This window comes from Conger conger, chromosome 3 (genome assembly GCF_963514075.1).
Source record: "Conger conger chromosome 3, fConCon1.1, whole genome shotgun sequence".
In the NCBI taxonomy this organism is placed as follows: domain Eukaryota; kingdom Metazoa; phylum Chordata; class Actinopteri; order Anguilliformes; family Congridae; genus Conger; species Conger conger.
Window position 1 is genome coordinate 57491978 of NC_083762.1, and position 12939 is coordinate 57504916.

Sequence of the window (12939 nt, forward strand, 5' to 3'; positions counted from 1 at the left end):
TCATTTCACTATTAATTTAGTTCAATTAATTTAATTGCCCTGGTCCGCTACTGCAACACCCTACCAACTATCTTTTAACGGTGAGGTCCCTTATTTGTCTCACGAAAGCTGTCGATTGTTTGTTGCCATTTCAGCAGGAAAGTTACATGTTAAACTCAACTTGAAGTTGAAGGCAGTTGAAGTGTTTACTACAAGGTCATTTTTTTTCTTGAAAAAAATAACATTTAAAGCCAGCTGTTTTGATTTCCTTTGTGAAATTTTATTTTGGACTTGGCTGTTCAGGTAACTTGCTCCTGGGACCATCGTCTTGTGATGTTTTTCCCCCCCATGCACATCACTTAATTGGTTGAGCTTGCTCAGGCTCATTTAATTCTCGAAGAGTTGAAGGTTTTCGCACATTAATCTGATCTTGGATTAGCGGTGAAATTGGTGTTGAAAAACAAATATGAGTAAAGGGGTGACAATTGCCATTCCCATTGGAAACCCAAATTATGCCCCTGCACACACGCATGCAAGCAGGCAGGCACACACATGCACACACACACATTGAATTTATATAATAAGTATAGATAAATAGAAATTAGGAGATTCCCAGTAATAAAGAGCTGATTTATTTTGGTGTCTCTTCAACAAAATCAGCCTCCATTATTCAGGGAAAGTGTTGGATATGTGCAACCCTGCATAGCATGGCATAAACAGACAGTTTTTATCTTAAATTTGCATAATGCTTTGCATTGCACTCTGGGAATGCATAATGTATTATTTTGTTGCCAGCCATGAATAAGATGCTGGGTTAGGTTGATGACTCACCTCAACATCCAGTACTATTATTGTGAGTAAAGGTTTATTCTACAGAGCTTGTGTGGGTGTACTAGCAGTGCAAGATGTATATTACACAGAAGGTTTCTGTGTCTTTGTTCATTCTAATATTTGTAAAGTTCAAACCGCAATAGTCTGTTGCCTAATTAGGGCCCTATTTTTACTGCTGAAAAACCTATATCTGATTCGTGAAAGTCTCAACACCTGACATTAAAGCATCTGGAAAGGAATATTCTCATTTCTGAAAAAAAGTCAGATTGGTTTTGCCAAATTTTAAACTGCATTCGATTGGTTGGCATGTGGTTGGTATGTCGCCCCTGGAGTATGAGCAGACTTAAAGGATTTTAGGGTTACAGGCTTCAAAAGTGACATCATTCATGACACAAGATATAGGGAGACTTCTTTGGGAAGTTTGCAGTGTGGGTGTACCATAGTGTTTTGCACTCATCTTACTGATATCATTCACAGTAACTCCCTTACGACCATTCTGTGTGAAGATAATACTTTGATTAGTTTTTGGCACTTGTGTAATCAAGATTACGCATGTCTTCACATCTCTCAAAGATATCCCACATGCAGTTTAGAACATCCTCCCTGGAAATAGTCATACTTACTAAAAAGCCTTCTGAAGATCTTCTTTTCACAGTCTTTTCTCTGTGAATTCTGGTCAATAGTATTGCATATGCATTCAGAATTGCCCTACTGGCCTAGTGGATAAGGTACATGACTGGGGCCCAGAAGGTTGGTGGTTCAAGCCCCAGTGTAGCCATAAGATCCGCACAGCTGTTGGGTCCTTGAGCAAGGCCCTTCACCCCTGCATTGTTACTGGGGGAATTGTCCCCGGATTAGTCTAATCAACTCTAAGTGGCTTTGGATAAAAGCACTTTGTCCCTCCCACCCTTTCTCTCATGGGCAGACTTCCTTTCCCTGGCTCTTAACGGGTCGATAGAGGCATCACCTGCATTACAGGTGGAAGAGTCCCTTCCCTGCAGCAGACTGTGGATTCTTCAGGTCAGGGCTGCGGATCTGACACTCTCTCTTCTGTGACCTCTTCTATCATTAAGGCGACTGGAAGGGCTGACATTTTGTGAAGTAAAGGGGAAGGTTATGTACAGGGCATATGTCAAGACTCTGAGTAATGCAGTGCTGGCCAGTCAAGGTAGATACACCCTGGAGGAACAGACTGGACCTCAAGGATGAGGACAAGCCTGTGTGGACAGCATTCAAACCACCATTGGGTAAAATGGCGAGATATCAGTCCTGGATGGTCTGTCATGGGATCTTTGAAGTCAGTGTATAACCATTCAGCATATGTACCAGATCAATAAAATAACACTGTGAATGTAATTGAAATACATTGCTGTGATGTCAGTCCGAACAAAAAATGTCTATCCAAAGCTATCCAGTAATTCATACTAAAAGCAAGCCAAACTGTGCATACGTTGGTAATTTCGCGCAGTGATTGTGTGCAAGCCCTAACAGGTGTGAAACATACCTCCAACTGACTGAGGTCACAGAATAGTTCACCATAACACCCCCATATGAGCACATGAGCCGTGTTCCTGTTTTTGTTCCTGCTGCCTCCTCTGGATGGCCTTTTTGTAACACAGAGGTATTGAGGAGCTAAGAAAAGATGGGAGCAAAATGAGATGTAAATCCTTACAATTATCTGGCAGTGTGTGCTCCGCAGGTCTAATTCCTCCAGCTCGGTGCAGTCTGTGGCAGCGCCACTCTGATATAGGGCACAATGGCGGTAACAAAGTTGTTCATATGAAGGCATTGTGAAGTGTTGGCAGGGAGAGAAATCAACAAGGGCACCGGGACAATGGCGGCAATTTAAACAGGCAGCAGAAATTTGCACAAAGGGAACCTGTGAGCTAAGAAGGGAGGTGGGGGTGGCATTGGAGTTTGGTGATTTAGGACGGAGGGAGAGGAGAAACTGAGGAGGCGGGGGGGTGGGCAGGGTTGTAGGACTACACAGGTTTCCTTGGCTCCATTATGCTCTTGAAACAATCCTCACTTAGAGCTTGGATTTGCATCCGTAATGGAGTTCAGAGTCTTGTTTGTGAAAGGTTTTCGCGAGGTCTGACCTCTTGTCTGAGCCCGCCTGGGTCCCGTCCCACCAGCGACCGCAGCGGTATCATGGGAAAATTCATCGACTTAAAGGAGCTTTTGGGAGGCGAGCGGTGGAAACGAAAACCCCCCTGGCAGCCTCAGAGGTATTTAGTGGGGGGAAATTACTTGGGCAAACAATGGAGCCCGACGGCGTTAATTACAGCTAACAAGACTCTGAAAAAGCCCAGTGTTACTGGGGTGGGCTGGTGTGAAGGAAGAAAAGTTTGCGAGAATGCAGAGCTCGAAACTTATCCTCCGTGCTCTTCACGAGCTCAGCTATGCCGTGTCACGCTCATGGGTGTTCTAGTTCATCGTCCTGTTTTCAGATTTCCTTTCTTTTTTTTTTTAAACTGCGACCATTATACATAGAAACTGACTTGCCCGCAGGGTGTACTATGTTCTATTCTAAAAATAATGGGGTACTTGAAAGACAAAGTGAAACATTTTTTCTTCATAATCACCATTTTCTGTAAATGTACCATCTGTGAAAATATGAAAGCAGTTGGATAACAGTTGGGCTGTAAAATTGATTTATCAAGTTTATTTATAAAGTTGATTTATCCATTTGGAATTATAATCAAAATATCAAAACTTTCATTTAATTAATTAGGATTCTCCTTTTGTTGACAGTTTGAGGAATCTCGCACAATACTGTCATTTTAAGGTACCTACATTTGTAGCGCTGTTGCCTCACAGCAAGAAGGTTCTGGGTTCGAATCCCAGCCTAAGCCTTTTTGTGTGGAGTTCTCCCCATGTCTGTGTGGGGTTCCTCCGGGTACTCTGGTTTCCTCCCACAGAACAAAGAAATGCATGTTAGGCTACTTGGGGGGGCATTAACTGGGCGTTGCTGCAAAAGAGTATGTGTGCTCAGTCAACTTACCCTGTATAAATAAAGGTTAATAATAATAAGACTTAATATTCAACAAGCTGTAAAACAGTGGTATTGAGCTCCAGCCTCATAGTGTTTTTAATCAGCAGCCATTTTAGGCCCGACAACCTAGCTGTGTAGACTCTTTAGCCAATCATTACAATTGAGTACCAATGCTAAAACAGGTCTCCAGCACTGAAGTTTGAGATCTTTGGTGTAAAGGGGTTTTAACTCTTGCATTAATGACAAAATGAAACTGAGCCCGTTATCAGTAGCAATTTAGAAATTTAGTTGACGCTGTGAATATGAGGGGAATATCCCCTCCGAAGCTATGGAGATCAAAGGAGGGGGACTCTGGATACGCGCAGCAGGTGGTCGGAGATGGGAGAGACGGGCAGCAGCTGGCCACAGCAGACGGCAGAGGGCAGAGGCACTGTCCAGACGGGGAGAGAACATCAGCTCTGACAACAAAGTGCCCCAGATACGTGGAGCTCGTTCCCAAACTCCGGCAAGCTGGATTCAGGGCCGGGCTTGTAACTGAGAGGTTGCAATAATGTATTTTGAATACTTATGTTATGCTGAATTGCTTCAGAAAATACCTATAAGAAGTGTATAGTACGTTCCCAAACAGACACTGACTATGTCTGTTATGCTATGAATAAATCAGAGACAATATATTAAATGATGCAACATTCATCACTTAAAGAGAATGCAGATCCTATGACTTGTCAATCATACTGTACTTGCACACTATTTAATTGCAGGTTATACCAAAGAGGGTTCTTCCTATTCTCTCATTATGACAGATTGGCAATCTGACTGGTGTTTGCGAAACTGTTTCAGTTTCCTCCATTTAAATTAAATGATCCTTTACCTACGCACAATTTTCCCACTTTGTGTTTGTGGCTTTCGGCTCTACTATTTTGAAGTTACATACAGTATCTGTGGTCCACTATGTGCCCTTTTGCCATACCATGAGCATATCGTCTGGTCTAATTGGGATTGCAAAGGAGCTACTAGCTCTCAGAGGAAAACATTACTGACCACCAGCTTCGTTGTTATAAAAAGAAACAGTCAATGAGAGAGCTTGTACCAGTCTAAAACACTCATTCACATTACTTACATGGTCACAGGTCAAACATGACTGGAATACTAAAGAGCATCAGGCACAACTGCTGAAACGGGGCCAAAGTACCCTGCATATTGAACTTTAAAGTCAGAACACTGTGTCATTTTATACATGATTTATTTATTTACTGGCCAGTCTCACTCATGGATTTACAACGTGCTGGAGCATAGAAATTAATGTAGCTTTGGTGAAGGAAACTCGTGGTAGCCTTCTTTTATACGTAATATCTGCATTATGCTTACATTGATTGTTACATTATATGTGCTTTAATGTATCAATTTGGTTAGTGTGAAATCAGCCATTCCTTCATTTGTTGTTATTAACTTTACTACTAGTTGGTGTATTAGTAACTGGGAGTAGCTAAAGTGTGTGGCTTTCACTTAAGCTTTGAAATAAGGGCTACAACTTGTTTTGTTAAATGGAAGCAAAATAATACCACATTGCACTGAAATGTTGAATCACGTTGATATCAATTTCTGAATTTATGAAGCAATACCCTGTTAAAGAACATGACTAAACACATTTCTAACACTAGGCTAGTACAGTTCACCAATTAAAATTTGACACCATTAGGTAAGATAGACATTCCTGCTTATTTCATTGCTGTAAAATGAGACTCACCAACTCCCTCTACAATGCCACCCTCCTCCCAGTGAAAGTCCAGGGAAGACAGATGATTTTTGACATGATTTTTGATGCATGACACACACATCTGCTTGATGTACTGTATTCATAGCTCGCCTCGATATAGACACCTGCTCAAAGAAATGCTTTCAGCACACTTATGTCCCCGCAAACCCACCTAAGCTGGAAGATGTGAATTATTCCACGGCATTTCCAGCCAGCATGGAATGAGCAAATAGGTCCAAGGTGGAAGAGGTTCCCACTTAAGTACAAAAGAGCAGGAAAGACCCTCAAACTATTATTCCAGAGACTGACTCAAGCTGACATTTCTCAGTGGGCCCGATTCCCTCCGAATGAAAGACTGATTTGTGCTGTCCGCTCTCAGTCGGACATGTGTTTCCCATTCACCGACTTGTTTAGCCAGCCAGGGTCCAGCTTGACATAAAAGAGTGTGGAAGGCCCAGTTTTACATTCAGTCCAGGGTCCTAAGGTTGAGGAGAAAAAAGGTTCTGCTCTTGGATTACCTAATTTATTATTATTTAAATGCTGTTTGCTTTCCTAAGTGTGCATCACAATGAGGTGTTTTTGTAGGAGCTCTGGGGTCCCCCTTAATCGCACGTAGGGTTGTGTAAACCTCGGGTCAGGGGGAATAGAGCAGGGCTTTACCCTCAGTGGGACTTCTGCCTGGAGACAGGCTTGACTCACTATATTTTACCCAGAAAACTTTGGTTCCCACCCCGCTTCAACCGAACAATAATTCTTGAAAATATCATGGAAATCCTTGAAAATATCTGCATCCTGGGAGTGGGATGTCATGGTAAAGCCATGGGAATGGATCAAATATCGAGTGTCTTTGTAAAGTTAGGCAAAATAAACAAAATAACACCTCTGTTTTTCTTGTTTGCCCACTAGCTCACTATCAAGTCTTGTAATAGTAAGTGCACTCACTTGATAAAGTAGATACATATTTTGAATGTAATGTGCTTAAAGTAGCTTTCATAATATCAGCACAAATAAATCCTACAATTTATGTATATTTCACCTGCTACTGAAATGTAATGTAAAATATGAATTTGGTATGAATGTAGCGGGAATCTTAGCGTTCAAGCTGTTTTGGCTTGTTAACCACCATGGCCCTAAATGGTTGCTGTTGTAAAGAGGGGTGACTTTGTTGTCCTCACAGCAGGCTAGATATTTGCATGTGTCTGGAAACTGTTGAAGCTTGTAAACATGAGAAGACAGCGTACTTTGGAAGTCCTGTCACACTTTATTTACTGTTTATTAAGAAGACCTTGTAAGAATTGACCTTTGTTATGAACAATTGCAGCTAAATTGAACCTGTTTTCCTCATTTTGTAATCATCACTAGCACTAGCAAGGCCCAAGAATCCAAGTTTCAAGAGTGGTGAAACCATAGAAGTCATACAGTGGATGGCATTAATGGTCTGTATCAGACCATGGTCAAATGGTGTATTTTCAATTCTGTGACTCTTTAGATACTGATAAAATGTGAAAATATTTAAATGATGATTCTGTAAGGAAGATATCTTTCAGGAGATATCTAAAACTGAAGAGGAATTTCGTTCTGAATATTGGTCAGAAGGTATCTAAAGTTAAACAATGTCTTATTACTTACTTATTTGACCCAGGTTATTAATATTGTATTAGAGTAAAATCATACTCTCGCATACAAATATACATTTTTATTTTCATTTTCTTGCAATTGCCCAAGTACTCTTTCTGTTTTCTTATTGTCCTGCGTCAACCAAGCTTGTTATGTCATCAGTGCTGTCCACAGAAAACTCTGATCATACAGGGTGACTACAGAACTGAAAGGCACAGCTGAATGACGTCATTCGGGCAAAGATTTGTTTTTTGTAAATTTGCCCAGGTGGCAAGACCTGAATGTTTGCTTCGAACTTATGGGGCATGGAGCGGGCTCCACTTTCTGCCAACCAGTGCCCCCTCCTGGACTGCCCATCCGGTACGCGCCTTGAGCGATTTGATCCCGCCATGGGTGTCCAGATACCCAGCTGCTTCAGTATAAACATTGCTAACTCTGTTTGAAAGCTGCAAGTTAAGAAGTCTTTTCCCCTGAGAATTCACCCAGATCCATTTAATCGGAACAAAAATTTCGAATGGCATACTGTATTTTGACTATCAGAAATTAACGGATTTATTTGGTTGTGCAGCTGGAGCACCTTTCTCAGTCCGATTGTAGTGAATTATCGCTTGTTATACTGTTTAGGAAAAATGGTTAGATACTATGTACTAAAGACACATAATGTACTTCTCATGTCAGTGGATTTTCCATTTTGCACAATGAATCATTGTTTTGTTCAAGCTACCTTTATTATTGTTTGAAGAGGGTGATACATTTGTTTATATTGAAATATAGTCAGTCGAATACAAAAAACTGTTACATTTAATAATAAATCTACTACTAATACTATTACTACTACTAATATAAAATAATAATAATAATAACTATGTCTTTTACTTATGTACCTTTCTGAATACACAAGGTCTCCTTCACGGTATTAAAGCCGGGTACAGAAAAGACAAAACAAAAATAGGTATGCATACAGTACAATCAGAGAGACATAGCATCGCTCGTTAGTTACAAATAAAACATACTGTAGTTAGAAAAATCTGGTAAAATCTGGTAAATCTCCTATTTATTAAAATTGTAGTCTAAAGAGATGATTTTTTAGATGTTTCTTTAAACTGGAGAGAGCGTAATCAGCAAAATTCAAATGGAGTGCGTTGTACAGTACATTGGCAGGAGGCTTTCGGATTGTATCTGGTATTTTACTGGCAGCCAATGTAGTATTGTACAGAATTCAACAGATTAATACAACTGAAAAATTTGAATCGCTCAAATTTCCACACAGCTGTTTTTGTAATGAATGTATTACTTTTAATTTATAGCAAAGCCAGCCACATGTTTCATCATAATGTGTGTAAGAATTGGCTCTTGAAAAATGTTCTGTACATTACAGTGCATTAAAATAAATATACCAGCATGTTGCTAGACTTATGTCTGATTTTACAAAAACCATTCAGATAACAGAGTCAGATTTGAACGCAAGCTCTATCAAATTCATTTTATTATTTTATTTATTGTCTCTCCCATCCTCCCTTCATATTTTAATTGTTATGATATATGTACAAATGCATTAAACATGTGAGCTGGATACTTAGCATTTGACCATTATTATTTGAGAGCTATTATTTCAAAATTCATAAGAATCTTTGAGCACCTATTAGGTCAAAAGGAGTTGTTTGGACGCTATCCCAGCACCAGAACAGAGAAAGAGTCTGAAACAAATTAGCTTTTTGTCAGAGAGTAATGTAACTTGGCTTGATAATTAATTATAGCCTCCAGATACCATTGTTTTTCTTTGCTAATTGCTGATTTTTTTTTTTTATTAGAATTTTTATTTTGTTTCTTTTACTTTCCAGATGGGACAGGCATGACAGTTTTTCTGGTACAGAATGATGTAATGTGTAGCAATATAATATAATTTATAGTTTTGTGAAGAGGTAATGCATATAATAGTATGATAATGAAACCAATGCATAAATTATTCATAATAATGGATAATTAATATTATATTTACATCAATGTATTTAGAAACTATGGGTCAGGTGCTTCAGTTAATGTTCACTTCAACCATCAGAATGGGGGAAAAATGTGATCTAAGTGGGATCTCCTGGGATTTTCACACACACTAGTCTCTAGAGTTTGCACAGAATGGTGCAAAAAACTCAACAAAAAATCCAGTGAGCAGTAGTTCTGCAGACAGAAACACCTTGTTAGTGAGAGAGGTCAGAGGAGAATGGCCAGAAAAGCTGACAGGAAGGTGACAGTAACGCAAATAACCACACATTACAAAAGTGGTATGCAGAAGAGCATCAAGATACACAACACATCATAAGTGTATATGCTACAGCAGTGGAAGTAAAATAAATTAGTCTAATAAATACCTCAGTGCTCACTGTGTGTAGTGTATATCTCTCTTTTGATACATAACTTACAACCAGTTTAAGAACATTTTCTAAGCATCACAAAATGGTCTCGTGGATGTAGATCTTAGTTCTTAGTCAGGTTCCAGTTTCAGTTTTAGGAATTTGAACTCCTCTAAACATGTAGACAGATAGTTCTTTTTGTTTCAGTTTCAGTTGGGAACTCTGGAGTTATGGCCATCTGAGTCTCTGTCCTTTAGCACTGGAGCAGAGAAACACCTAGCAACCGGGCTGTTGATGCGTTTGCAGTTCACTCACGTCCAGCACTTCCACATCGCAGGGTGGTCTCCAGAGATGCCTCTCTCTCTTTCTCTCTCTCTTTCTCTCTCTCACATACACACACGTGAAAGCACAGACACACTCGCACACACGTGAATGCGCACAAGCACAGGCACACACACACACACACACCACCTGCTGTTTCTTTGGCAACAGAGCAGGTGCTCCCTAGCAGTGGCCAGGTCCATTCCCCAGACAGAAGGCCTTCTCCCTCCAAACCAGGAACAAAAACAACAACAAACCAACACCAGCTGCAGTAACAACACCAGCCAACAATACCTGCAAAAAATGGATGAGACACAAACACCCACCCTAGTTATATAATAGTTATAAAGAAGTACTGTACTGTCGTTTGGTCAAAGTTATTTCAGATCTATTTTTGAGAAAAATAATGATTTAATTATGTGTAATTTTTATGTGTTGGAAGTGGATATTATTTAAGTGCATAGGTTCTTGGACCAGGATTCACCTTTTTATCAGCAATATTCTATATATAGCTATAAGTTAGCTAAGCAGTAATGTTTTATTGTTGTTTTATGTAGTGCCTATGAGATACTTTGACATATGCCTTGTCCTTTGCGATTCAAAGTACAAGGCAACAACCCACAAATCAATTGACAACAAATTTCAAACTGGTGTGAGAGCAGCTGCTTTCTTTGTTCACTACCTCTACTTTTTTTGTCTTTTCCACCATTGGACAAGGGCCCAGATATTACTTCCACTTCAACTAGTGTAGTAACAAGAGTTTGATGGAAGGATATACCATCTTTATGAGACTTCTTCTGCTGCTATAGTCTATCCTTAGAGGTTTGAAACGTGTGTTCAGACATGCTCTTCTGCATACCACTGTTGTAATGCGTGGTTATCTGTGCTCTTGTAACCTTCCTGTCAGCTTCTGGCCCTTCTCCTCTGACCTGTCTCATTAACAATGTATTTTTACCCACAGAACGTTTTGTTTTTTAGCACCATTCCATGAAAACTGTAGAGACTGTTGAGCGTGAAAATACCAGGAGATCAGCAGTTTCTGAGATACTCAAACCACCCAGTGATCTTTCACGGTCAAAGATCCCATTTCTTCCCCATTCTGACCTTTGGTCTGAAAAACAGCTGAACCTCCTTGACCAGGTCTGCATGTTTTTATGCATCTAGTTGCTGCCACATGATTAAATAATATACAGGTTTCCCTAATAAAATGATCACTGAGTGTATGTTTGCAGTTTTCCTTTCTCTCCTCAACTTTACTGCTATTTTTCATCACTTGCTCCAGCCAGAACATTACAGTACATACAAATCTAGTGTGCAATATAATATGCCACTTTTTATTTCCTGAAAAAAATAGTGTAGTTAATAGGGACAATAACTTCATATAATGCCAACCCCTTTATCCTTAAATGCTAATAATTTAAAAAATGCATTGGGAAGTAATACAGATTTAAGGTTTTTTTCTGTATGAAGGTGCATGGTACTGCATTATGATAATTTGCCAGTGTGCTCCTGCAATGTTGCAGACCTATTTATGGACATTTATAGATAATTTATGTCCCTCTTTTGTAAAGTAAATGTATAAACAGGTGTAAGGTGGGCTTTTTCAAAGCATGCAGACAGAGCAGGCAGCACATTCCTTCTGTCTAGAGCTTAATTAGGACCCTGCTGAAAATTCCATCTTAAACCAGCCAAAACTGGTCAAGCTGTTTTTGACTCTTTTAGCTGGTCGACCAGCTGACCAACCTATTAGTCAGTTAGTCCACTAGCTTGACCACCAGCTTAACCAGCTTTGATCAGCTTTGTCCAGCTAGAAACCACCTTTGACCAGCCATAAACCAGCTATAACCAGCTTGAAGTGTTGAAAATAACAGCTAACTGTCCTTTTGGTCTCCTAAAATGTGGGGACTATGTATAAAAAGGGATGCAATTTGGTTTGGTGTCCATACATCAGCATTGCTGAATTATGAGCTCACTTCATGTTTAGGGACTTAGCTGCCAATTTCAATTGGTTGTGACGGAAGAACACTTTCAAAAAACAAAAATCCATCGGACTTTTGTGAGGCTTGGTCTGAAAATCATCTTTCCCATATTCGGTGAAGATTGGACACTGGGGGGCCGCGGTGGCGCAACAGGCAAGGCGCAGCAGACTTGCAGTTGCAGTTCACTGCAGTTCACTGCAGTTGCACACTGGGGACTGGGGTTCGATTCCCGGTCCTGCCAAAAACCAAGTTTGGCTGGCTCACGTGGAGCAGCATAATTTGCTTGCTGCTCCAGAGGGAGGGACTGGGCAGGGTTAGTAGATCGCCGTACAACAAAAAGCACCACGGGCACCTCCTTCGGGCCGCCGAGGGACAGGGTGTGGGCGGTGTATCTGATATTAGCTCTAATTGAATCAGACGGGGTACAATTGGCTACCAAATTGAAAAAAAAAAAAAAGAATGGACACAAATTGTGGCTTGTGAAGCTGTGAAACTTTATCAGAAAATAGAAATAAAAATTTGTTTTTTAGAAATGTGGATTGTACATCTGGGCCACCGTTGGTGAGTTCACACCTGAACTTCTGTCACAGTTTTGCAATACAGAAATAGATTTATGCTAAATCACTACTCAGTGGTGGACAAAGTACCAAATCCTGTACTTGAGTGGAAGTAGAGATACCCTTGGTAAAATGTATCTATTTAAATTTCCCCTTTAAAGTACAAAATTACTTGCTATTAAATGTACTTATTTTGTTGTAATTATTTTGATAAAACATGTTCTGTTAGGGAGACCCGAGAAGCTGCAGATATGAAAAATGACGCAAGTACTTTGGTACTTGGTACAGCTTCAGCTACTCTTGCATGCTGGCGGAGACCAGTTTTCCTGTTAAAGACAAGCTGAAATGGAAGTTGGAGCAGCATTAGCTTTCGCAATACGACGTATACACCAGCGAAACCAATCTTTTGTCGGAATTTCTGAAGAGCGGGGAGTCGATTTGACTGACGTCAAATGAGGCGGTGGGTGTAAAATGAGGATGTCTGCCATGGTGTGAAAAGGATATTGATTGAAGGGGAATGGAAAATACAGACACTTGATCGGCATTCTGTTACACG